Below are 27,067 nucleotides of genomic sequence, written 5' to 3'. Positions count from 1 at the left end.
ATGGAAAATTCCATATAATGAGGCAGATGGAGGCACTGTGGATGCTGTCTGGCCACCTGTGATCCCTTGGTGTTCGTGTTTTCAGGCGTTCAAAAAAGCATAATTGGCCACAGTTTTGTCTACCTGTGAAAACAAGGAAAATGCTGAACAGAGGCAAAACTGAGTCCAGAATAACTCTGTTGCCATATTAGTGAATGGATCACTTAAGTATTTTATTTGAATCCCATCACTCCGAGATTTAAATGTAAACCCCATCGTAACTGCTCAGTGTAGAGCACTGAATAAATCCCAAAACTTATGTAAAATGTTCTCAACAAAAGCTTCAACTCCATTCACACAAAAAAGCAAGTCCCCACTCTGGTCCATCACCTGTCAAAGGAAGTATAGGGGCTTCCACATTATTGGTAGTACAAAAGCTCTGGAAAAGCACTAAAGCACCTTGCCACCCCACCCAAAAGAAATTCAGCAAATTCTGCACTCCAAAATCCATCCTTATTAGCCCAAGTGTGCCTAAACCACATTTGACGTCCACATATTTGGCATTTCTGTAACAATGATAGCCTGCTTAGTTTACAGGTGCGTGTCTCCAGAAGCTGGGCACCAAAATGTACTGGTGATTACAATGTACTGGGCACTACAGTGGCAGTTTGCAATTTTCACTCCGCATCTTCAACTGCTGCTTGTTTCGGGAAAATTGCCTTGGAGTCAAAATAATCACTATACCTGTAAATAAATTCAAAGAGGTATAATTTCCAAAATGGGGTTACTTGAGGGGAGATTCTGCTGTTCTAGCACTTGAGGTTCTGTATATAGAGTCCGCAAACTGTTCTAGGAAAATCTGTGCTCCAGTAGGAAAACGGCACTCCTTCCCTACAGAGTCTCACCATATGTCTATGCAGTTCTGTATAGCCACATATGGGGTATTTCCACATTAAGCAGAAATTGTGGGACAAGTATTGATGCAATTTTTACCCATTTCCTAGTGTAAAATTGTAAAATCTGGGGCTAAACACATTTTTGTGGTAAAAATCTAATTGTTTCTTCATTGCCCAATGGTATAAAACTGTTACACACCTCTGGTGTCTAATATGATCACTTCACTCCTATTCACCTGAATTAGTTGAGGTGTAGTTGTAAAATGGGGTCTCTTATAGGGTATTCTGCTGTCCTGGCACCTCAGGGGCTCTACCACTGTGACATGGCACCCTCAAACCAGTGCATTTAAAATCTGATGTCCATTATGGTGCTACTTTCCTTTTATGAGCTTTGCACTGTACCTCAAAAGTAGTTTGAGTACATATAGGGTATTGGTGTACTTGAAAGAGATTGAATACCTTTTTGGAGTAAATTTTCCCCTACTAACCTGGTGAAAATAAATTAGGGCAAAAACACATTTTTACGGGAAAAAATTATTTTCTTTTCATGGCTCAACGTTATAAACTTCTGTGAAGCACCTGCGGGCTCAGGGTGCTGACCAAATATGTAGATAAATTCCTTGAAGGGTCTAGTTTCCAAAATGAGTCACTTGTGGGGGTTTCAACTGTTTTATGCTCATCAGAGGCTCTCCTAACGTGGCAGAACACCAACAGAACATTCCATCAAAATCTGTTCCAAAACATCACTCCATCCTTTCTGAGCACTACCGTGCACCCAAACAGTAGTTTTTCATATGGGGTATCTGTGTACTCAGGATAAAATGGATGGCAGAATTTGTTGTGCAATTTCTCCTGTTACTTTTGTGAAAATGCAAAACTTGGAACTAAAAATGTTTGAGGGGAAAAATTGGTTTTCATGGCTCAGCGTTATAAACCTCTGTGTAGCACCTGGGGGTTTAAGATGCTCGCCACACTTCTAAATACATTCCTTGAGGGGTTCAGTTTCCAAAATGCTGTCAATTGAGTGGTTTCCACTGTTTAGACACATCAGGGGCTCTCCAAACATGACATGGCATCCGCTAATTATACCAGAAAATTTTACATTCAAAAAGTCAAATGGCACTTCTTCCCTTTCGAGCTCTATTGTGCACCAAAATGGTAGTTTTCCCGCTACATATGGGGAATTGGCGTAATCAGGAAAAAAAAATGCACTTCAAAATTTGTTGTGCAATTTCTCCTGTTACACTTGCAAAAAGAAAAAAAAATTGGTTTAAAGCTAAAATTTTTGTGAAAAGTTAAATGTTCATTTTTTTTTCTTCTAAATTCAATTAATTTTTTTGAAGCACCTGAAGGGTTAATAAACTGTTGTATATTTTGTTGGAAAAATGAGAAATCACTCGTTAACTTAACCCATATAGCTTCCTAACAAAAATAAATGCATTGTGATGCAGTGACACCTGTTACAGCTTGGGGTCGTTGTGTGTGCTCCTTGTGATATGCATGGAGGCATATCTGTGGTTATAATGATGGTGAAACTGTGACTGTCAGAGTTCTAAATGGCCGGTATGTGTCGCAGAGGGAGTCTGCGCTGTAAACCTGAAGTAATGTTGTTGTTATGGGACCTGTAGTCCCTCAAGTATTTGTATAATTGTGAAGGGAGGCTTACACGGCTAGTTATGAGAGCTGGGCGGGTCGAACTAGCCACACACAACACCCATCTATGGGAGTGGTTACAACTACATAATGTGACCAGGGTGTGGGTCACATGGTTCCTGTGTATGGACCTAAATGTTCTCTGTAATGGAGTGTGAGATCCTGGATGGCTTGTGTGTTGGGAGGTCCTGTGTGTGGACTGGATCCCTGAATAGCACACTGTGAGGCCATGGATCTGAAGACTGGTGTGTTGGGAGATCCTGGGAGTAGGATTGGATCCCTGAACAGCGCACTTAGAGACTTGTGTGTTGGATGGTCCCAGGTGGGGACGGACTTTGAGTAGCGCACTGAGTGGCCTGTGTTGGAAGTCCTGGGAGTAGGATTCCTGAAGAACACATGGGAAGGAATGGAGGCAGAATCTTCATTGGCACTGCACTTGTGGAGCTACATCCTGTATGAGGATCTGGTCTGTTAGGTGACCTAGTGAGCAAGGCATTGTCCGGGAAATTGCCGACCTTGGGTCACCATCCCTGAGAGAGAGCGGACAGACAGGAGGTCAGCTTGTGGAGCAGGAGCTCCAGAAAGGTAACACCCGAGAAGGGGGCTATCATAATGGCAGAAAAGTATCTGCCAGTGGAACAGACTGTTGGTGCTTGTTGTGTTCCATGGATTGATGAACTGTTCGGCGTATGGTCACCCATGGTAATTGGATGAAGTGAGAGGTCGAGCTTGTTTAGTGTCTGTGAGCTAAAGCCGTATATGAAATATCTAAGTTAAAGCTGCAACTTAATGTCACCGGTTGGTGCCTATTGTGTTCTATAAAGTTTATAATGAATTATGCATAACCCAGTTTGACTGCATAATAAACTGCATGGACTGTTTTGATTGTGATAAAACATGCCTGTGTGACTGAGTCCCGTTGCTAAGTGAGTGTCCCCCCCCAACACATGCAGTAAGCACTATCTCGCAGTATCTTTCAAAAATTCAGCTGATGTAAAGTAGACATATGAGAAGTGTTATTCATTAACTATTTGATGTAACAAAACTCTTATTTAACCCCTTTCCAATGTTGGGCATAATGGTACACCCACGTCAGACACCCTCTGTTGTGAATTCTGTGGCTGAGTTCACTTCTGTGGTCACAAGTGGTATTGCAGTCTCTGGGCTTCCTCCCTCAGGTGTTTTGGTGAGCTCGTTGGCTGCCTTGCTATTTAGCTCCACCTGAGTCTGTCTTCCTTGCTCCTTGTCAATGTTCCAGTGTTGGATCTGAGCTACTGCATCTTTCCTTGGGCCTGCTGCTCTGCTAGATAAGTGCTTCTAGTTTGTTTTCTGTTTTTTCTGTCCAGCTTGCTATTAACTTTTGCTGGAAGCTCTGAGAAGCAAAGGGGTGCACCGCCGTGCTGCTAGTTCGGCACGGTGGGTCTTTTTGCCCCTTTGCGTGGTTTTCGTTTTAGGGTTTTTTGTAGACTGCATAGTTCTCTTTGCTATCCTCGCTCTGTCTAGAATATCGGGCCTCACTTTGCTGAATCTATTTCATTCCTACGTTTGTCTTTTCATCTTGCTAACAGTCATTATATGTGGGGGGCTGCCTATTCCTTTGGGGTATTTCTCTGAGGTAAGTCAGGCTTGTATTTCTATCTTCAGGCTAGTCAGCTCCTCAGGCAGTGCCGAGTTGCATAGGTAGTGATAGGCGCAATCCACTGCTGCTTATAGTTGTGTGAGGATAGATCAGGTACTGCAGTCTACAGAGATTCCACGTCTCAGAGCTCGTCCTATTGTTTTTGGTTATTGCCAGATCTCTGTATGTGCGCTGATTACTGCACGCTGTGTTGCCTGATTGCCGGCCATAACAGTACAAGGAGCCACACCAATGATTCCCAATAGAGGGAAAAAAGAAATCCTGACATCATATTTTTTTTTCTTAGCTCTGTCTTCAGTCTTTTTTTTCCCCTAGACATTAGAGTGCTTCAGGACACAGCTGTGGACATGGATATTCAGGCTCTGTGCTCCTCAATGGATAATCTCGTTGTAAATGTACAAAAGATTCAAGATACTATTGATCAGAAATCGATGCTAGAACCAAGAATTCCGATTCCTGATTTGTTTTTTGGTGACAGAACTAAGTTCCTGAGCTTCAGAAATAATTGTAAGCTATTTTTGGCCTTGAAACCTCATTCTTCTGGTAATCCTATTCAACAGGTTTTGATTATTATTTCTTTTTTGCGCGGCGACCCACAGGACTGGGCGTTTTCTCTTGCACCAGGAGATTCTGCATTGAGTAATGTTGATGCATTTTTCCAGGCGCTGGGATTGCTTTACGATGAGCCTAATTCAGTGGATCAGGCTGAGAAAAATCTGCTGGCTTTATGCCAGGGTCAGGATGATGTAGAAGTATATTGTCAGAAATTTAGGAAGTGGTCAGTACTCACTCTGTGGAATGAATCTGCACTAGCGGCTTTGTTCAGAAAGGGTCTCTCTGAAGCTCTTAAGGATGTAATGGTGGGATTTCCTATGCCTGCTGGTTTGAATGAGTCTATGTCCTTGGCCATTCAGATCGGTCGTCGCTTGCGCGAGCGTAAATCTGTGCACCATCTGGCGGTATTGTCTGAGAGTAAACCTGAGCCTATGCAGTGCGACAGGACTATGACTAAAGTAGAACGGCAAGAACACAGACGTCTGAACAGGCTGTGTTTCTATTGTGGTGATTCTACTCATGCTATTTCTAATTGTCCTAAACGCACTAGGCGGTTCGATAGCTCTGCCGTTATTGGTACTGTACAGTCCAAATTCCTTTTGTCCATTACCTTAATGTGCTCTTTGTCATCGTATTCTGTCATGGCGTTTGTGGATTCAGGCGCTGCCCTGAATCTGATGGATTTGGATTATGCTAAACGTTGTGGATTTTTCTTGGAGCCTTTGCGGTGTCCTATTCCGTTGAGAGGAATTGATGCTACACCTTTGGCCAAGAATAAGCCTCAGTACTGGGCCCAGCTGACCATGTGCATGGCTCCTGCACATCAGGAAGTTATTCGCTTTCTGGTACTGCATAATTTGCATGATGTGGTCGTGTTGGGGTTGCCATGGCTACAAACCCATAATCCAGTATTGGATTGGAACTCTATGTCGGTAACCAGCTGGGGTTGTCAGGGAGTACATGGTGATGTTCCATTTTTGTCTATTTCGTCATCCATTCCTTCTGACATCCCAGAGTTCTTGTCGGACTTTCAGGATGTATTTGAAGAGTCCAAGTCTGATGCCCTACCTCCGCATAGGAATTGTGATTGTGCTATCGATTTGATTCCTGGTAGTAAATTCCCTAAGGGTCGTTTATTTAATTTGTCCGTACCTGAACACACCGCTATGCGCAGTTATGTGAAGGAGTCCCTGGAGAAGGGACATATTCGCCCATCGTCGTCACCATTGGGAGCAGGGTTCTTTTTTGTAGCCAAGAAGGATGGTTCGCTAAGACCGTGTATTGATTACCGCCTTCTTAATAAGATCACTGTTAAGTTTCAGTATCCCTTGCCATTGATTTCTGACTTGTTTGCTCGGATTAAGGGGGCTAGTTGGTTTACTAAGATTGATCTTCGTGGTGCGTATAATCTGGTGAGAATCAGGCAGGGAGATGAATGGAAAACGGCATTTAATACGCCCGAGGGTCATTTTGAGTATCTGGTGATGCCGTTCGGACTTGCCAATGCTCCATCTGTTTTTCAGTCTTTTATGCATGACATTTTCCGTGAGTATCTGGATAAATTCTTGATTGTTTACTTGGATGACATTTTGATCTTCTCAGATGATTGGGAGTCTCATGTGAAGCAAGTCAGAATGGTTTTCCAGGTACTGCGTGCTAATTCCTTGTTCGTGAAGGGATCAAAGTGTCTCTTCGGTGTGCAGAAAGTTTTATTTTTGGGGTTCATCTTTTCCCCTTCTACTATCGAGATGGATCCGGTTAAGGTTCAGGCCATCCAGGATTGGACTCAGCCGACATCTCTAAAAAGTCTGCAGAAATTCCTGGGCTTTGCTAATTTTTATCGTCGCTTCATCTGTAATTTTTCTAGCATTGCCAGACCATTGACCGATTTGACCAAGAAGGGTGCTGATTTGGTTAATTGGTCTTCTGCTGCCGTGGAAGCTTTTCAGGAGTTGAAGCGTCGTTTTTGCTGTGCCCCTGTGTTGTGTCAACCTGATGTTTCTCTTCCGTTCCAGGTCGAGGTTGATGCTTCTGAGATTGGTGCAGGGGCGGTTTTGTCACAGAGAGGTTCTGGTTGCTCAGTGTTCAAACCATGTGCTTTCTTTTCCAGGAAATTTTCTGCTGCTGAGCGTAATTATGATGTGGGCAACCGAGAGTTGCTGGCCATGAAGTGGGCATTCGAGGAGTGGCGTCATTGGCTTGAGGGTGCTAAGCATCGCGTGGTGGTATTGACTGATCATAAGAACCTTACTTATCTTGAGTCTGCCAAGCGCTTGAATCCTAGACAGGCCCGTTGGTCGTTATTTTTTGCTCGTTTTGATTTTGTGATTTCATACCTTCCGGGCTCTAAAAATGTGAAGGCGGATGCTCTGTCTAGGAGTTTTGTGCCCGACTCTCCGGGGTTATCTGAGCCGGCGAGTATCCTCAAGGAAGGAGTCATTGTGTCTGCCATCTCCCCTGATTTGCGGAGAGTGTTGCAGAAATTTCAGGCTAATAAACCTGATCGTTGTCCGGCCGAGAAACTGTTCGTCCCTGATAGGTGGACTAGTAAAGTTATCTCTGAACTTCATTGTTCGGTGCTGGCCGGTCATCCAGGAATCTTTGGTACCAGGGAGTTGGTTGCTAGATCCTTCTGGTGGCCATCTCTGTCACGGGATGTGCGTGCTTTTGTGCAGTCCTGTGGAATTTGTGCTAGGGCTAAGCCCTGCTGTTCACGTGCCAGTGGGTTGCTTTTGCCCTTGCCGGTCCCGAAGAGGCCTTGGACACATATTTCGATGGATTTCATTTCTGACCTTCCCGTTTCTCAAAAAATGTCGGTCATTTGGGTGGTCTGTGATCGCTTTTCTAAAATGGTCCATCTGGTGCCCTTGGTTAAATTGCCTTCCTCCTCTGATTTGGTGCCTTTGTTCTTCCAGCATGTGGTTCGTTTACATGGCATTCCTGAGAATATTGTTTCTGACAGAGGTTCCCAGTTTGTCTCGAGGTTCTGGCGAGCCTTTTGTGGTAGGATGGGCATTGACCTATCTTTCTCCTCGGCCTTCCATCCTCAGACTAATGGCCAGACCGAACGAACCAATCAGACCTTGGAAACATATCTGAGATGTTTTGTTTCCGCTGACCAGGATGATTGGGTGTCATTTTTGCCGTTGGCTGAGTTCGCCCTTAATAATCGGGCCAGCTCGGCTACCTTGGTCTCTCCATTTTTCTGCAATTCTGGGTTCCATCCTCGTTTCTCTTCAGGACAGGTTGAGTCTTCGGACTGTCCTGGTGTGGATTCTGTGGTGGACAGGTTGCAGCAGATCTGGACTCAGGTAGTGGACAATTTGACCTTGTCCCAGGAGAAGGCTCAGCTTTTCGCTAATCGCAGACGCCGTGTGGGACCCCGACTTCGTGTTGGGGATCTGGTTTGGTTATCTTCTCGTCATATTCCTATGAAGGTTTCCTCTCCTAAATTTAAACCTCGTTTTATTGGTCCGTATAGGATTTCTGAGATTCTCAATCCGGTGTCTTTTCGTCTGACCCTCCCAGACTCCTTTTCCATACATAATGTATTCCATAGGTCGTTGTTGAGGAGATACGTGGCACCTATGGTTCCATCTGTGGAGCCTCCTGCCCCTGTTTTGGTGGAGGGGGAATTGGAGTATATTGTGGAGAAGATTTTGGATTCTCGTGTCTCTAGACGGAAACTCCAGTATCTGGTCAAATGGAAGGGTTATGCTCAGGAAGATAATTCCTGGGTTTTTGCCTCTGATGTCCATGCCCCAGATCTTGTTCGTGCCTTTCATGTGGCTCATCCTGGTCGGCCTGGGGGTTCTGGTGAGGGTTCGGTGACCCCTCCTCAAGGGGGGGGGGTACTGTTGTGAATTCTGTGGCTGAGTTCACTTCTGTGGTCACAAGTGGTATTGCAGTCTCTGGGCTTCCTCCCTCAGGTGTTTTGGTGAGCTCGTTGGCTGCCTTGCTATTTAGCTCCACCTGAGTCTGTCTTCCTTGCTCCTTGTCAATGTTCCAGTGTTGGATCTGAGCTACTGCATCTTTCCTTGGGCCTGCTGCTCTGCTAGATAAGTGCTTCTAGTTTGTTTTCTGTTTTTTCTGTCCAGCTTGCTATTAACTTTTGCTGGAAGCTCTGAGAAGCAAAGGGGTGCACCGCCGTGCTGTTAGTTCGGCACGGTGGGTCTTTTTGCCCCTTTGCGTGGTTTTTGTTTTAGGGTTTTTTGTAGACTGCATAGTTCTCTTTGCTATCCTCGCTCTGTCTAGAATATCGGGCCTCACTTTGCTGAATCTATTTCATTCCTACGTTTGTCTTTTCATCTTGCTAACAGTCATTATATGTGGGGGGCTGCCTATTCCTTTGGGGTATTTCTCTGAGGTAAGTCAAGCTTGTATTTCTATCTTCAGGCTAGTCAGCTCCTCAGGCAGTGCCGAGTTGCATAGGTAGTGATAGGCGCAATCCACTGCTGCTTATAGTTGTGTGAGGATAGATCAGGTACTGCAGTCTACAGAGATTCCACGTCTCAGAGCTCGTCCTATTGTTTTTGGTTATTGCCAGATCTCTGTATGTGCGCTGATTACTGCACGCTGTGTTGCCTGATTGCCGGCCATAACAACCCTCCCTTTGTTGTGGGCTGGGGCGGTGAGCCCACATCTTTCCTGAGACATGTCAGCTGTTTTGAACAGATGACATGTGCCCGAAATAGCCGTGGGTGGAATCGAGATCCACCTGCGGCTATTAACCTGTTAAAAGATGCTGTCAACCTCCTGACAGCGTCATTTAATGCGTGCTTCCGGCCATCGGAATGGAAATCCGCACACCAGTGACATGGGTGACCGGTGGGTTGGCATAACAACCTGAGGTCTGACCTTCATGGTTGTCACTGCCGGATTGCTATGAGCACCACCCAGTAGTCTGCACTCATAGCAAGTGAGTAATTCTACTACACAGAGGTGATCTGATCATCGCCTCTAAGTAGCAGAGCTGATCAGTTAGCTTCTTGTCTCCCATGGAGACTAATGAAGCAAGCCAAAAGTTTAAAAAAAGTTTTGTTTTTTTAAAAATATAAAAAAATTATTTGGTTTTGCTGCATTCAGAATTGCTTGATCAATGAAAAAAGATTAACCTGATTGCTAAACTGCATCGTGAGAAAGTAAAAACGCCAGAATTACGTTTTTTGTGGTCGCCGCTACATTGCATTAAAAAATGCAATAATGGAGGATCAAAAGATCGTATCTGCACCAGAATGTTATCCTTAAAAACGGCAGCCCAGCATGCAAAAATAAGCCCTCACTCACCCCGAGATCACGAAAAATGGAGATGCTACGGGTATCGGAAAATGGCACAATCATAATGGCAGGTCAGTTTAGTGTGAAGTTTCCACAATCGGTGATGGTTTTGGGAGCTATGTCTTCTGCTGATGTATGTCCACTCTGTTTTATCAAGACCAAAGTCGGCGCAGCCGTCTACCATGAGATTTTAGAGCACTTCATGCTTTCCTCTGCAGACAAGCTTTTTAGAGATGACCATTTCATTCTCCAGCAGGACTTGGCACCTGTCCACACTTCCAAAAGTACCAATACCAGGTTTAAAAACCGTATCGCTGTGCTTGATTGGCCCGCAAACTCGTCTGACCTTAACCCCATAGAAAATCTGTGGGGTATTGTCAAGAAGATTAGACACCAGACCCATCAATGCAGACAAGCTGAAGGCTGCTATCAAAGCAACCTGGGCTTCCATAACACCTCAGCAGTGCCACAGGCTGATCGCCTCTATTCCACGCCGCACTGATGCAGTAATTGATGCAAAAGGAGCCCCGACCAAGTATTGAGTGCACTTACTGAACATACATTTCAGTAGGCCAACATTTCTGATGTTAAAATCATTTTTTCAAGCTGGTGTTATAAAGTATTCTGATTTACTGAGATAATGACTTTTTGGTTTTCATTGACTGTAAGTAAGCCATAATCATCAACATTAACAGAAATAAATACTTGAAACAGATCACTCTTTGTAATGACTACATATGAGTTTCACTTCTTGTATTGAAGAACAGAAATTAACGTTTTTATGATATTCTAATTTTGTAAGATGCACCTGTATATATGAACAGCACAGATGAGAGGAGCTATTTGTGTGCATGTGTGCAGAGCCCCCCAGGTATTTACCAAACCTTCAATGCAAGTCCAGAGATTGGAGGCAGCACACCATTCAAGTAAAAAAAGCTTTATATTTAATGGCCCAACATGGCAAAGCTTCAGTTCCTTACTGGGAACCTTTCTAAAGGATTGAGAAAGTTTTCCACCAAGGAATCGAAACTGCCCCCAATCTCTGAGGGAAAAAAATATCCTATCTATCTATTCTCAATTAGGGTATCGGTTATGCCCTTGATTAGAACACTGCAAGACGTGGCTGACATCCTAGTTGGTACATGACGGCAAGTGTGCAAAGTGCATGCTTGTGGTTGCCTGATAAATGCTGGAGCCAACCATGCATAGGCTACTTTCACACTAGCGTTGTGTGACGTACGTCGCAATGCGTCGTTTTGGAGAAAAAACGCATCCTGCAAAGTTGCCCGCGTTTTTTTTCTCCATAGACTTACATTAGCGACGCATTGTGATGTATGGCCACACGTCACATCCGTCGTGCGACAAATGCGTCGAGTTTTGGCGGACCGTAGGCACAAAAAAACATTGTATGTAACTTTTTTTGTGCATAGTGTCTGCCATTTCCGACCGCACATGCGCGGCCGGAACTCCGCCCCTCCTCCCCGGACCTTACAATGGGACAGCGGATGCATTGTAAAACTCTATCCGCTGCCCCATTGTTCATTTTTTTTGCAGTTTGCGTCGGTACGTCGGGCCGACGCATGGCGACGGCCCCGTACTGACACTAGTGTGAAAGTAGCCTAAAGGTACCGTCACACATAACGATATCGTTAACGATATAGTTGCTTTTTGTGACGTAGCAACAATATCGTTAAGGAAATCGTTGTGTGACAGCGACCAACGATCAGGCCCCTGCTGGGAGATCGTTGGTCGCTGGGGAAAGTCCAGAACTTTATTTTGTCGCTGGACCTCCCACAGGCATCGCTGAATCGGCGTGTGTCACGCCGATCCAGCGATGTCTTAACTGGTAACCAGGGTAAACATCGGGTTACTAAGCGCAGGGCCGCGCTTAGTAACCCGATGTTTACCCTGGTTACCAGCGTAAACGTAAAAAAAAAAAACTACATACTTACCTTCCGTGTCTGTCCCCGGCGCTCTGCTTCCCTGAACTGGCTGTGAGCACCGGCCAGCCGTAAAGCACAGCGGTGATGTCACCGCTCTGCTTTACGGCTGGCCGGCGCTGACAGTGCAGAGTAAAGCAGAGCGCCGGGGACAGACACGGAAGGTAAGTATGTAGTTTGTTTTTTTTACGTTTTTGCTGGTAACCAGGGTAAACATCGGGTTACTAAGCGCGGCCCTGTGCTTAGTAACCCGATGTTTACCCTGGTTACCCGGGGACTTGGGGATCGTTGGTCGCTGGAGAGCTGTCTGTGTGACAGCTCTCTAGCGACCAAACAGCGACGCTGCAGCGATCGACATCGTTGTCGGTATCGCTGCAGTGTCGCTTAGTGTGACGGTACCTTAACATGTTATATGTCTGGTATGTACTTTATGCATTGTCTATGAACTGATGGAAATAGCCAAGCAAAGCACTCAGCAGCTCTATAGATAATGAAGAGATTAAAGGCTAAGCATTCACAACTTTCCTTCATTCAGGATGAGACGGTTTCTCAGAATCTCTGGGGGGCCAAGAGGGCGAATCCCCAGTGATCAGCAAGTTATCCATGATCTGATGGATCGGAGATAACTTGATTATTTGGTGAATAACCATTTAGGCTATGTGCACACGATACGTTTTTGCAGCGTTTTTTAAAAAAGGAAAAGCTCCAAAAACGCAATGGAATACTAAAGCAAGGTAATGCAGTGACAATCCTGAAGTGTTGTGCACATGATTCGTAAATTTCCATCCTTATTTGCAGAGTTATAGTTTCTGCAGCATGTCAATTCTTTTTGCGTTTCTGCAGCGTTTTTGACTCATTGACTTCAATTGAGGCAATCAAATCTGCAGCAAAAACGTAGGTGTAAAATGGTTTGCGTATTTGCTGCAAATTGTGAAAGGGAAATGACGTCAGAAGGAGGAAGAGTGTGTGGGCAGAGAATGTGTGTGTGTGTGTGTCTCTGTCTCAGTCTGTGTACCCATGTGACTTGTCCCCTGGCGTCGTCTGATGGGACTAGTACTCCCATCTGGCTACGTATTTTGTCACATATGATAGAGACAGCATGAGCCGATGATGGGTGAATAGTCTCATTATCCGGCGCCTGTGTTTAATCAAAAAAATATTAATGAAGGTATCTGGCTGAAGATGAGGTTGAACAAGGAAATTGCATCAAAATACTTTTTTTTTTTTTTTAATATATATTTTATTTAGCTCTGGATTGACAAAACGCATGGAAAAAGCATAACAAACAAGTGTATTTTCAGCTGCATTTTTCTGCCAAGAGATGCAGAAACCTTGCAGAAATTTCTGCAAGCAAATCCACAACATGCTCACATAGCCTTAAAAAGCTAGATTGATTCTCCTATTCTTTACAATTACAGTATCATACATGAACTTGAAAACAAATGTATACATACATTTGGCAAATGTGTGCACAGTCAGAGCATTTTTACCCCCCCCCCCCCCCTCCCAAAAAAAAAAATGTACTAGACTATATTCTCAGCATGGACAGAGCATTGATATATCTACACACATACTGTACACACATAATGTACGTACCAATAAAGCTTATTACTGGTTGGGCCACCCTTAGCAGCAGCTGCAATCAAGCATTTGCGATAACAGACTGAGTCTTTACAGCACTCTGGAGGAATTTTGACCCACTCATCTTTACAGAATTGTTGTAATTCCGCTACATTGGAAGATTTCTGAGCTGAACCGCCATTTTAAGGTCATGCCACAGCATCTCAATCGGATTTATTTCAGGACTTTGACTAGGCCACTCCAAAGTCGTAATTTTGCTTTTCTTAAGTCATTCAAGCGTGGATTTGCTGGTGTGCTTTGGATCATTGTCCTGCTGCATCAGATAAAAAGAAAGTCTTTAAAGAATAGCAGTATTAGAGTATCATTTATCAACATCTCCAATAATAATAATTTTATTTCTATAGCGCCAACATATTCTGCAGCACTTTACATTTTAGAGGGGACTTGTACAGACAAGAAAAGACATTACAGAATAACAATAATCACATAAAGTAACATACCAAGAGGAATAAGGGCCCTGCTTGCAAGCCTACAATCTGAGGAAATATGAGACACAAAAGATGAATGGTAACAATTGCCTTAATTGTACAATCCAGCCATTAGTATAATAGGGTGTTCATGTACTGCTGAGAAGTATGTTGAGGCGATAGGCCAGTCTATAGAAATGCATTTTTAAGGCATGCTTAAAACTGTGGGTATTGGGGATTAATTGAAGTGTCCTGGGTAATGCATTCCAAACAATTGGTGCATCTCGTGAGACGTCTTGGAGATGGGAGTGGAAGGTTTGGATTATTGAGGATGTTAATCTTGGGTCATTGGCAAAAAGGAGCGCATGGGTAGGGTGGTAGACTGAGAGGAGCTGTAGGGTGGTGCTGAAGCATGGAATGATTTGTGGGTGAGAATGATGATTCTATATTAAATTGTATGGGCAACCAGTGCAATGACTGCCACAGGGTAGATGCATTAGTGTAGCAGTTGGTGAGTAATACGATCCTGGCCACTGCATTCAGGATGGATTGGAGAGGGGAGCGTTTAGAAAGAGGGAGACCGATTTTAGTATAGTTGCAATAGTCTAGACGAGCATGAACAGGAGCAACAGTAAGGCCGGAGTTGCACTAGACCGTAATACGGACGAGTGCTATGCGATAAAAAATTGCATAGCACTGGGACCAGTATTCTTCTATGGGGCAGCTCACATAACCATTTTTTTTCCTCGGCCGTTTTCAGTGTGCGAGTGAAATCACAGCATGCTGCGATTGTCACCGACACTTGACCGAGTCTCTGCTCACTCGCACCCATATAAGCCTATGGGTGCGAGTGAGACAACACACATCACTCAGATATCATCCGAGTGATGTGCGTTATACACTGACCCCGGCAATGGAGGAGATGGAGAAATTAATTTCTCTGCCTCCTCTCCAGCTGTGCTCCGATCCGCTCTCTGTGAGGGGCTCGGAGCACAGACGCATGACACTCTGCTCCCGCTGACAGCAATACGCTAGTGTGACCCCAACCTAAGAGTTTTTCCAGATGTCAAGGGTAAGAAAAGGTCAAATTCTAGTAATGTTTTTGAGTTGTAGATGACCTGAATGGGTGAATGATTGGATCACAGGGGTGAAGGAAAGATCTGAATCAAGTATGATCCTAAAACAGCTGGCACGTTGCTGCGAAGTAATGGTAGAATCACACATGCAAATGGCAATATTAATAATATAGTGAAGGGAGGAAACGCCATTCTAGCCATGTGCATAAAGGGAATTAGAGCATGGAGGCTTTTTCTAAAATCGCCATGAAATATTAACCCCTTCATAAAGTGGCCAATTTTCGTTTTTACATTTATTTCCTCCCCATCTTCCAAGATCCATAACGTTTTTATTTTTCTGTCCACATTGACATGACAGCTTGATAGCTTGTTTTTGCCAGACCAGTTGTACTTCTGAATTACACCATTCATTTTACCATTCATTTTACCACATAGTACTGGAAAATAGGAAAAAAAAATCCAAATGTGGTGAAACTGTGGAAGAAAAAACCTAAATGCAATTTTTTTTATATTTTTCTTTTTTGGGAATTGTTTTTACGGTGTACATTTTGTGGTAAAATAACCATACAGCATGATTCTCCTCATAAATAGGACTACGGTGATACCCAATGTGTCCATTTTTTTTATTTTAGTGGTAAAAATCAAGTTTGCAAAAAAAAAAAGAAGTTTTTGAGTCGTGTCACTATTTAATTATTTTCAAGGACCTATTACATTTTTGTCTGAAGGAGCTGCGTAATAGCTTATTTTTTTTGCAGGGCAAGACTTTTTTTATTAGATCCATTTTGGGATAGATGAGTTTTGGTTTTTTTTTGGGGGGGGATGCCTGTTACAGCCTTTTTGTGGAATTCTGGAGACAAAAAAACTACTTGAATTTTTTCTGTTTAATTTTTACGGATCGTGTGACTTATTTTTATATTTTGATTGGAATTTTCTGAACTCTATGATACCACATATGTATTTTTTTTATATCATTTTCAATGGAAGGAAAGTGGGATGATTTAGAACTTTTAAACAATATGTAAAAAATTAAAGAACCTAAAACTTTTTTTTTTTTTGTTAGCCCCCTTAGGGGGCTTGAAGATGTGATCGTTCAATCGCTTGTGCTATATACAGGGATGTGACAGCATGGCTGCATGTAGCAGAAATCACAGGTCTCCATTGAATCCCGGCCACAGACAGGTCATCAGCTGACCCCCAGCTGTCTGGGCTACCCCGAATAAAAGGTCACATGTTAAATGCCGCTGTCAGAGACTGACAGTGGCATTTAACAAGTTAACAATTGCGTGCGGAGCACTGCTCCACCTGTGACTGTTAGCTGCAGGTCCTGGCTGTAGTTCACAGCCACCACCTGCTAGGTATGATACGGGCTCGCTGCAGGAGCCTGCTCCATACATCGGCTTCCCACATGCGCTGTACATGTATGGGGGATGTCATGGAGAGGTTAAAGTAGTGGTTTGAAGATGTAAAATATTCTTTGTATGCTTTCCAAATAAAAAATAATAAAACTTGGTATCATAATTATGAAATCTGCAGCAATGTTCTGATTTTCAATGCCACTTCCATGGCCTTCCTTTCTGTGTATTGGTGACACAATAAAGGGGCTATCTTTACTGGTTTGTTAGCAATGCCATCCATTCCCTTCAGAACAGCTGATGCATAGTATTGTGGGGCACTGGTGACTTAGCTAATGAACTAATACGCATGTTAGCCATACACCTTCAATACAGTCCTGACACAGAAAGGGAGGCGAAAGCTCTCCGCCTGTGTTATAAATATCAGAGTGGACCCTTCAGAACTATGAGACCACCACTAAAAATTTTCACTAGAACAGACTTCAGCATTAAATGACATTAATTAGTTTAATTTCTAGTACGGCTCAGAATAATGGATTATTTAGGGCACTTTATAGTTACATAATCTGCATTTTTGTATATTCTTTTGAATTATCTTTTTATTAATTTTTTGCCAAATGTTAGTTATCGCACACAGCCTACAGCTTGTAACAATATTAAAAAAAAAAAAAAAAAATCTCTCTCTCCTTGGGACAAAGATCAAGTGAAGAAATATGGAAACTTCTTTAACAACATGGATCATAACGATCTTTATGGGGCAAATTGGGTCAAATCAAAATAGAACATCATAGCTTACGGTTTTATGCAAAAAGCAATGGAACAATAGAACCAATGTGGTGGGACTTAATTAATTTAGAGAAAATAAATAAATTGGGACAGTTTGGACCAGAGGTGCTGGGAAGTTGGGTTTTCTTAGAAAGCAAACCAGTGTTGCCACTAAACTGTACACTTGAAAGTTTGAATTGGGTACACAATTCTCGGCATGTCAATTTTTCCACACGAGCTTGTTGGGCTACTTCAATGAGTTAGAAGCTGAAGATTGGTGAGTTAAATGTCCAAAATATTGAGCTCAAGAACATTTATATTATTGGATAAACTCTTCGAAAAAAAATTAATAGAATAACAGATTTCATAATGAATCTGGAATTATTGAGAAACCATTAAAGTCGGCCTGGGGATCTTATTACACCTACGTATGAGTGTTACACTCTGCATCTAAGTCCGGCAATGTCGGCATACTTCCTCATGACAAATCCCATATAGTCCTGAGCATAAAGATCTAGAAGTTGTCCAAGTATACTCAGATTCAGGTAGTTATATAAAGAAGGGAAAAAGTTTGTTATTACTGAACGTTACAACATTTAATACTGAGACGCAGTGTGACAGACTGTCACCTTCAGCACGGTGTTACATGTGACATCGTTCTGCATGGCTGGTGCTTTACATAGGTAGGGGAAGCCAGCAGTGAAACAATGTGCACTCTTGCTGAATTTGCTACCTGTTCTTGGTTGAACAGCAGCCTTATTCATATTGGGCACTAGAAAGTCGATGAAAATATTTTCAAGATTAACAAGTCAGTTCTGCAATCATTTCCACCATCTTCCATGAATGCTACTTGTTCTGGCATCGCTTATACAACAAACCAGGTCATGCAAATCCTCATACAAAGGATAATCTTAATGATACACAATGCTGAAAATTGTATGGATAGTTGTATTTAATACTATACTCCCAAAGTTCTACACCTTACATAAGAGGTCAATGATGCAATATAATTTGTGAGATGCATACCTAATGCTGGACAGATAGAAAAAGTTATTTACTGTAATTGTGTAATGGGAAAAGCAAGTATTGTATTAACAAAAAAAAATACATGGACTATCAGGTTTAGTCGGTTTTATTTCCCTTGCCAAAGCTTTGCTTACTGATCAACACACATGTATTTGTGTATTTAATTTGGAAGCCGGTTGGTAAGCAATGATTCATATCATAAGGTAGCAGTGAAAATAATTGAAAATCTCTGAGGCTATGTCACATGAAATGTGGAAAATCGGAGTGAAGAAACTAGCAAATACAGACTTTCTAAGGAGACCTGTAATGTCTTGCATTGTAGAAGGTGTGCTTTGTACGCAGGGTGCAGAAGTTTTTCCTGGATATGAAGCAATCTGTCCTAAGTAAAAATTGTTCCACAAACTTCCATAGATTCAGTTGGCTTGAACTGAAAGTGAATAGAAGCTCAGTGGAAGACTGTAGAAGTATTGGCCATAATAAAAAGACTATTACCGGTATGTCCTTATGAAAATATTTTCAATTCTGTGTTATATCTTAGAAGGCCCATTTGTGAGCTGAGTTACATCTGTATAATTAGTATTTAGTTTGCTTGTCCAGTGGATCTTGATCAGTCGCTAATTTTCGATTATTTGAATAGCTGTATCGTTATTATATTGATACTTAAGATATGCAATAACAAGGCCACATTGCTCAAGTCACAATGCACCACACAGTGTTCCAGATTGCTTGTAATGCACCCCAGTACTGGTACCAAAGTGTTCTTCTCATTAGAGAGCTGTATAGGTCTTCATGCTTGAAGAGTTTGTCTATCTGCTTATTTTCACTTTCATGACCAAGCCAATTTTTTCAGTTCTGACCAGTGTCACTTTGAGGTGGTAACTCTGGAACGCTTCAATGTATCCCAGTGATTGAGATTTGTTTTTTTGGTTTTTTTTTCGTGACACATTGAACTTCATGACAGTAGTAAAATGTGTTTCGATATCACCTGCGTTTATTTCTGAAAATATGATTTTGTGGAAAAGTTTGCAATTTTCAAACTTTAACCTTTTATGCCCAACCAAAGTTATGTCACAAAAATAGTTCATAAATAACATTTACCACATTTCTACTTTACATCAGCACGATTTTTGAAGCATACAAATTTTTTTTGTTACGATGTTAGAAGGGTTAAAAGTTGATCAGCAATTTCTCATGTTTCCATAAAATTTGCAAAACCACTTTTTTACAGACCGCATCACACATTTAAAGTGACTTTGAAGAGCCTATATGACAAAAAATACCCAAAAGTGACACCATTCTAAAAACTGCACCCCCTCAAGGTGCTCAAAACCACATTCAAGAAATTTATTGATCCTTCGGGTGCTTCACAGGAATTAATGGAATGTGAAAGGAAAAAATGAACATTCAACTTTTTCCCACAAAAATGTTACATTAGCCCCAAATTTTTCATTTTCACAAGGGTAACAAGCAAGCAGAAAATGCACCATAAAATTTGTCACAGGTGTGTCAGATTATGCAGACCATCGCTCACACACTAAAAAATGCTTTCTTTTGCAAAAACAAGTTTTTGCATTGCCATATTTTGAGCCATGATTTTTCCACATTTCTGCCAATGTGTGAGGGCTTGTTTCTTCGTGAGGAGTTGACTTTTCTATTGGTACCTTTTTCGGGCACATGACATTTTTTTTATCGCTTTCTATTCTGATTTTTGGGAGGCAGAATGAACAAGAACAAGCAATTCAGGTTTGCTTTTTTTTTTATTGCCATTCTGCGTGTGGTAAAATTGACAAGGCAGCTTTATCCTTCGGGTCAGTATGATTACAGCGATACCACATTTATATAGTATTTTTTTATGTTTTGGCACCTTTACACAATAAAAACTATTTTATGGAAAAAAGAATTGTTTTTGCATCACTTTATTCTGAGAGCTATAGCCTTTATTTTTCCACTGATGGAGCTGTATGGTGGCTTGTTTTTTGCTGGACATCATAACTTTTTAATCGTTACCATTTTTATTTCCATTTGACTTTTTAATCGCATTTTATTACTTTCATATTTTTTCTTATTAGATTTTTTTATAGTTTTAAAACACTTTTTTGACTTTATAACTTAGACACTGTATGGCACATCAATATATATATTTTTTTATCACTGGTCTCATGCACTGCAATACACGTCTTGCATTTCAAGAGACCAGTCAGTTTTACACTGGCAGATCACCTATACTCATCTGCAGGCTGAGTCTAACAGGCCACCATAGCTGGCAGACCCAGAGGTCATCATGTGACCTCTGAATACCATGACAACCTTCTGCTCCCCCGTGATGATCAAATCTCATCATAGGGGGCATCTGACAGGTGAGTGAAAGAGCACTCGCCCACTCCCGATCTTCTAAATGCAGCATCTAGAAGATAGCAAAGGTTAACATCATTGGGACCTGATCTAATCAGATCCTGATGATGTCACCTGTCCAGAGCTACTGCTCTGCACTGGAATCACAGTACTTGCAGGACCCTGGCAGTCCTGAATGCAGCAAGTTTTTCTATGGTTGGCGGTTGCAGGGCTTTGTGCAGTCTTTATATACAGTGGGCGGTCGGGAATCAGTTAAAGGGTTATTCCCAAAAAGACAAGCTATGGATAAGGAATAACCTGCTGAACAAATGAGGTTATAACTTATATTATCCCCAAGAATCCCAAATTTGGAACCCTGGATCACTAAGGATAGGGCTCTGCAGTCCTGTCTTGAATGGGGTGGAGATGCGGATCCTCGATCTCAATTCATTGTTTATGGGACTGACAGAGCCAAGTGTCGTCTAAAAAATGAATTGAACAGAGGCCCAGAAGGCACAGCCTCAATCCATTCAGGGTTGAGCTATAGACCGAGGATCTCAGGATCACAGGGTGAACCCAATGAACAGCAATATAGCCCATGGATTGGAGAAAACTTACTTTCTTGAGAATAATCCTTTAAAGTACCACGCCAATGTGTGTTTTTTTTGTTGTTGTTTTTTTCTTATTTCCGAGCTGGAGTGGTGGTACTAATGTAAGGATCCTGCATCTAATTTTATACTTGCAACCCGCCATCTTCAGCTCTTCCCAGCACCACTTTTATCCCTCATACTGGCAATTATAGATTTACATTGAAAAATGACCCCCTGGCTTCCTTCAGAAAATACTTGAGCATCGCAGATAAAAGATGATGGCAGTTGGTAATATAAGACTCTTTTATTATAAGACTCTGTGAAGGGAACTTGCATTAGTAGTGCCACTCCAGTGCTGCAATAAAAAATATTAAAAAACACACGTGGTGCTTTGAGTACTAGAAGTGGAAGGTATGTGGGGGCATAAGTAATTTCCTACTAATGGGCGGAGTATCAAGGTGGGCAAGTACAGTTGTGTAAAAGTGTTTGCCCCTTCCTGATTTCCCATTCTTTTAGGCTTCTTCTACACTTAGCGTGGTATTGTGTCCTGTTTTTGTGGCCCCAATAGATTTCTATGGGGCCGTAATAATTCCACGGAGCGCCGTATGGCCGTGAGGGCTGTATTTATGGTCATGAAAAAATATTGAGCCTCAATAATTTTCATGGCTTACGGACACGGCCCGCATTGAAAATCAATGGGGCCGCAAAAACAATGGAAGCTTGTTTTTGCGGTGCACTGCCGGTGTACGATTTTTATTTTTTTTTCAATACTTTTGCCATAGTATTGGAAGCCCGAAAATCGTCGATCATCAAGTTTTTGTTTTTTTTGTGGTCAGTTATTGCGGCAGACCATGATAATTGCGGCAATACGGCCTGCAATAACAGGCCGCAAAAAACACAGTAAGTGTAAAAGAAGCCTTACGTGTTTGTATCATTTAAATGTTTCAGATCACCAAATGTAATTATTAGACAAAGATAACACAAGTAAACACAAAATGCAGTTTTTAAATAATGGTCTTTATTATTAAGAGAAAAAGTAATCCAAACCTACAGGGCCCTGTATGAAAAAGAGATTGCCCCCTAAACTTAATTACTGATTGGGCCATACATGGCATCCACAACTGTGCAATCAAGCATTTGCGATAACGGATAATGAGTCTTTTACAACATTCTGGAGAAATTTTGGCTCACTCATATTTGCAAAATTGTTGTATTTCAAGCACATTGGAGGTTTTATTGGGTGTTTTTTTCAAAAGCTAGAGAGCCACAGGTATTAGATCACTGACTTAAGTGTACATTTATACAGAATCCTTGTAATAATCAGATCACAAGTTACTACTTTGCAGAACTGGAGCATTTAATCCCAGCCTTGGTTTAATCCCAGCCTTAGTTTCCTATACTTTTCCTAGGAAATAAACAGGTTAATAAATACTACAGTGAGCCCCCACTGTATGTGTTCTTTTGTATTTGCTGAATTGTCAAGATTGTTGTTCTGTTTTTAAGGCTTTTATTTTGGGGGATTTATATCAAGTTTAGCGTTTTGTCCTCCCCCCCCCCCCCCCCCCCCCTCTGTATCTTGCCTTGTGTGTGTTGTAAAACCATGGATTTATATTGTTATAGATGGATAGTATTCAAGGGAAAGAAAATACAAAGGCTGGTATGAAGCTGTAGAACTGTGTTGGGGAGTTAGAGAAAAGTATTTTCTCTGCAGAGAAAGTAAAGGGTAACATGTTAAGCAACTAGCATATGGACTTAAAAATCTATACTTTGCCTTAACCCCTTAGTGACCAAACCAATTTTGACCATAATGATCAGGCCAAATTTTACTGATTCTGAGTGTTTTTTCATGACATATTGTACTTCATGATAGTGGTAATATTTGTTCGATAAGACTTGCGACTTTGAAAAATGTAAATTCTTGCCAAATTTTAATATTTTTTTTCACAATGTTCACAATTTTAATTTTTATGTCCTTAAATCTGAGAATTATATCACACAAAATAGTTAATAAGTAACTTTTCTCACATATCTAATTTACTTTACATCAGCACAATTTTGGAAACGTAACAAAAAAAAATTAGGAAGTTAGAATGGTTAAATGCTGACCAGTAATTTCGCCTTATTTTCGATCACTGTTTTAGAATGGCAATGATGGAATAAGGTCCCTTAAGGGCCATCATTTTAATGCGTATCGGCGGACGCTAAAGGGTTAAATGGAACTTATCACCAGAAATAAAGCTGTTAACCTGCAAATATGCTGTTAATCTGCAGGTTAACAGTGGTGTTATGCTTCTTGGCATCTGATCACAGCTGGGAGTAAATGATCTTTATTCTCCCCGCCAGCATTTGGTATTCAGTCATGGAGGTGGGTGTTGTGAATTCTGCTCTTGGGTTCCCTCCAGTGGTTGTTGGTGGGAATGCAGTTGTCTCTGACTCGCAGTCCTGGCCAGGTGTATCGGATAATTACAATTCTGACTGGGATATTTAGGTGTGCTGGATCCTTTAGCCCTTGCCAGTTGTGAATGTTTCTTTGGAAGTGTTGGATCTCTGCCTGGCCTCTCCTGCTTATCTGCCAGTTCAGCAAAGATAAGTGTCTGCTTCTTTTCCTGTGGCACACATGCAGTGTGCTTATTTTCAGTACTGTTCGTTTGTTTTTCTTTTGTCCAGATTAGACTGTCTGTGTTTTCTCAATCTGGTTGGTTTCACTGGAGTTGCAGATATACGCTCCTACATCTTTAGTTGGATGTAGGAAGTTTTTTGTATATTCTGCTGTGGATTTTTTGAAGGGTTTTAATACTGACCGCACAGAACTCTGTCCTATTCTGTCCTATCTAGCTAGAGTGGCCTCCTGTGCTAAATTCTGTTTTTTTCTGCCTGTGTATGTTTTTTCCTCTCCGACTCACCGCCAATATTTGTGGGGGGCTGTCTATCCTTTGGGGATTTTCTCTGAGGCAAGATAGTATTCCGATTTCCATCTTTAGGGGTATTTAGTCCTCCGGCTGTGATGAGGTGTCTAGGTGTTAGGTACACTCCACTGCTACTTCTAGTTGCGGTGTTAAGTTCAGGGTTACGGTCAGTAATAGTGGCCACTTTCTCCAGTGAAAGTTCTCATGCAGCTCCAAGGTCACCGGATCATAACAGGCGCGGCAGTGTTGGTTCAGTCACGCTCTGAGTATACAGAGCACACGCTGTAATTGGGTCCTGGTCCCTGACTAATACTGGCTCTACGTTGCGGCCGGCTGCCAGTCAGTCAGGTCCGGGGGCATGATTACAGTGGCGGCGCTTATCAGAGTGGGAACTGAACCAGTGGCGCCCCCACCTCCATGACTGAATACCAAATGCTGAAGAGAATAAAGATAATTTTCTGCCCTCTGCATTTGGCTGCGCACAGATGCTGGGCAGCATAATAACGCTGTTAACCTGCAAATTAATCCCATATCTGCAGCGTTATTTCTAGTGACTGGTTCCCTTTAAATCAAGTAGGTACAGTAACTCTGGACAAAACTGAATTTCCTATGTTCACAAATTCGTACCTGCCTTAGGTACAATTTTATTGAAACCTTAAAGGCTCCAGTCACATGAAGCATATTGTAATGAAGATGTTACTGTAAAAGTCAGAAGGACGGTAAAACCTAGGATTTACCGGTCAATCTGGACATTCACCGAGTCGGTCGGTAAAAGCTCAAAATGAAAAGTAAAATTGGACTTTTACTGGTGAAGTCTTGGTAAATGTTAACATTTCTCAACAGAGTTGGTAAAAGTCAGAAATATCTGGTGTAAAGATGGAACATCTGACTTTAACCAAGCGATGTTGGTAAATGTGCACATTTACCACGGCTTCTTGGTAAATGCAGCTGAGAAGGGTGTAATAAAAAGTGTAAGCCACCGCGGGCGAGGAAATGGAGGACACAGTGTTCAAAGTTTTTATAAATGTAATAAGAGTAAATGGGGAAAATATGGTAATAACAATAAACAAAATCTGCTACCCTGTAAGGTATCTGCTACCCTGTAACGTATGTACGTTCTGTATATACAGATGTCAATCCTGACTATCTTATGATCATTTTTCCGATCATACAAAAAGTGCTCACTTCCCGCTAACATACAACCACTAACCCCACACTAAAATATGCGAAAGAGAACGTCTTATGAATCTTAGGGTATCGGTGTTCCGCAGCACCCTCTCGCAAAAAGTTACAAGAAGTACACATGCTGCCGATGTAGTAGTGTATAAATTGTCCTGTACTTAGCTTCCTGTAGAGCGCAGAGTCCAAAGTCTTTCCAAGGGCCCCTTGCAAGGTGGATGCTAACACCGCTCACACGATTTACCGTTGCCGCGCCAATGTGGTAGAACCAGAAGATATGCAGATAAGCTCTGAGCCGGAGTTGCTGGGTGCCATGAACGGTCTGTTCCACCCGAGCACCGTAGTCTCTGATCAGGGGAATCGGAAGACAGCGCATTCCGAGAAAATGTTGGAAGGTAACAGCGCAACAGCCCTGTCTGGGCTCAGTCTAGTCAGCACAGCACCAGTCCTCTCACTGTCCCTAAAATAGCTTCTGCCTCAAGTCCTAGTTTCCTGAGGTTCTCTTCTTAGATTGCTGCCCAATCACTGCCTGAAGAAACTCACTAACTCATCAATGGCAGTGTTAGACCAGTACATGGTGCTGTTGTACAGTCTTTCACACAATGCCGAGTAACCCTATTACAAAAGAACATGGGATTCTTACTAAGCGATGTGGGTAAATGGGCGTATTTCCTGTTTGTGTCCTCATGCTGGATGACTGCCTGAGTGTTTTGCAAGCTGCACACACTGCTCAAAGCTGCATAGCCAACTGCCTGTCAAAGCTGCACAGGCATTAGCTGATTGTCAGATCATGAGTGAGGAAATGAAAGATCGTTTTTTGGAGCTCTTGAATGAAGTGGTGGAGAAAAAGCGAAATAATAATTTTTATCTCACGTGCGATAAATATGAGAATATATTGAAAGAAGTGAAGGAGGCTAAGGTGGCGGTACCTAAACAGAGTATTCACTACAGGCGTTAGAGTTACGACATCCTGACCGTCGGAAATTATGAAAAGTTAATTGCACCAATCTCGTGTGAAAAAGAGAACGTGTTGCATTAAGTTCAGTGTGCAGAACTCTTTAGTTTCATTCATAATGCGCACATCAGTAACAGCCATGGAGGGCAGACCAGGATCCTTAAGGAGGTGAACCGTAAGTTCAAAAATGTCACAACGGAGTCAATAGTTATCTGCGACTCTGCCAGCCATGCCAGAAAAAAACAGATTACCAAAAAAGGCCTCGTTGTGAAACCCATCCTACACAATGAAATTAATTCTCGTGCTCAAGTCGATCTCATTGACATGCAATCCAATTGTGATAATGATTTCAAGTTCATATTCGTCTATCAAGACCACGTCACTAAATTTGTTCTTCTACGTGCTTTATGCAATAAAACGGCAGAAGAGGTTGCGTACCACCTCCTTGACATTTTTTCCACTTTTGAGCCCCGTGTATTCTGCATTCTGATAATGGGGGGGAAATTTGAAACAATGCCATACAGAATTTGTGCTCGATGTGGCCTGATATGAAAATAGTGCATGGTAAACCAAGACACAGCCAGTCCCAAGGCTCCATCGAAAGAGCAAATTAAGACATTGAAAACATGTTGTCAACGTGGATGGAAACAAATAAGACACCCAAGTGGTCTGAGGGCCTTCGCTTTGTACAAGCAATGAAAAATAGAGCATACCATGAGGAATAAAAGGCTCGCCCTCTGAAGCTATGTTCGGAGTACCAATGCAGATGGGTGTAGCTACCTCCAAAATTCCTAGTGATGGGATCAGAAATCTGTCTTCAGAAGAAGATCTTGAAAAAATGTTTCTTGGTTTGCAAGAGGAACCTAGTGATCCGACCTCAACAACAGAAGCCGAAGGGTC

At 42.1% G+C, this 27,067-nt stretch overlaps 1 protein-coding gene across 2 annotated transcripts in view; it reads left to right on the top strand.

Annotated features, from left to right (window-relative positions):
- BASP1 (brain abundant membrane attached signal protein 1) overlaps positions 1-27,067 on the top strand; it is a 133,172-nt gene that overhangs the window by 67,656 nt on the left and 38,449 nt on the right. The window contains exon 1 of one of the 2 annotated variants that reach the window (XM_069730590.1): positions 18,559-18,700. The exons of the other annotated variant lie outside the window; for it this stretch is intronic. The gene's annotated coding sequence lies outside the window, so the exon portion shown is untranslated. Of the gene's footprint in view, positions 1-18,558; positions 18,701-27,067 lie in introns of those variants that run through there. 2 annotated transcript variants of the gene reach the window in all.

Source organism: Ranitomeya imitator, chromosome 6, assembly GCF_032444005.1.
Source record: "Ranitomeya imitator isolate aRanImi1 chromosome 6, aRanImi1.pri, whole genome shotgun sequence".
NCBI classification, from domain to species: domain Eukaryota; kingdom Metazoa; phylum Chordata; class Amphibia; order Anura; family Dendrobatidae; genus Ranitomeya; species Ranitomeya imitator.
This window is presented reverse-complemented; position numbering and strand designations above follow the sequence as displayed.